This window comes from Magnolia sinica, chromosome 2 (genome assembly GCF_029962835.1).
Source record: "Magnolia sinica isolate HGM2019 chromosome 2, MsV1, whole genome shotgun sequence".
Lineage (NCBI taxonomy): Eukaryota > Viridiplantae > Streptophyta > Magnoliopsida > Magnoliales > Magnoliaceae > Magnolia > Magnolia sinica.
Window position 1 is genome coordinate 69,072,599 of NC_080574.1, and position 1,044 is coordinate 69,073,642.

Sequence of the window (1,044 nt, forward strand, 5' to 3'; positions counted from 1 at the left end):
TCTGTTGGCCTACGCTGGGGTGACGAGCCTCCCCGTAGTGACCAGTGAGCAATTAAGACTCGTGAGCCAGGCATGGTGGTATGGGACACTGTGTTCGTGCTGTCAGCCTACACTGAGGTGATGACCCTCCCCGTAGTGACCGCGATTATAAACTTTTGAATTTGCCTATCGACTACTTTTTATTAGGAGTGATGCCCTACAACTTACCTATCGTATGTGATTAGCTAGGATTGACGACCCTAGATGGATCCTTTGGTTCGGGTTAATGATATAAAGGGAGGTACCTTAGCTTTCCGAACCTATTGTATGAATAATCTTATTAAGTACATGGCTAACATGACCATGCATCGCATTGCATTAGTTAGGATGTGCTTTTGGCGGTGAAGTTGCATCGTTTTTGAGGGAGTGCTGTCATATACGAAATTGGTTATCGGAATCATTTTTTTTAGGGAGCTTTGATCCGAGGGCATATATCATTACTTACACTTCATTCCTGCATTAACAAGAGTAGTTAGGAAGTGATTGTTAAGTTACTTTATAAATAGTTCTTGATTAACCTGAAAACATGTTAACCTTTGCCTTATAGTACAACTGAGTTGATCACTCACTCCCACCCTAGGATAGTGTTTTAAAATACTAACCAGACTCGGGTTTAGATGCAGGTTTTAATGAAGTCTATGCGATGGAGTAGGACTTCATGGATGAGGAGGAAGAGTTCACCTACTTTCAGCTCTTGAGTGAGTCTACGTAGACCTCGTACCGATATGTAGGGATTACAGGGATTTTCGGCTTATTTGAACATCTTACATTTCCACATTTTGTATATTTTGAAACAAGACATATATATATTCAGCCTGGTTACATACTCATACTTTAGAGGTTGTGAAACACTTACATACTTATACATATATATATGCTTTAGACTTTCGCTTACTTAATTTAATTATATCCGGAGGATGATATGCTATTTTAGTATAATCCTACTCATATTTAACTCATTAATACGGACGAAATCTGAACATCACTATCCATGTGCATAAGTGA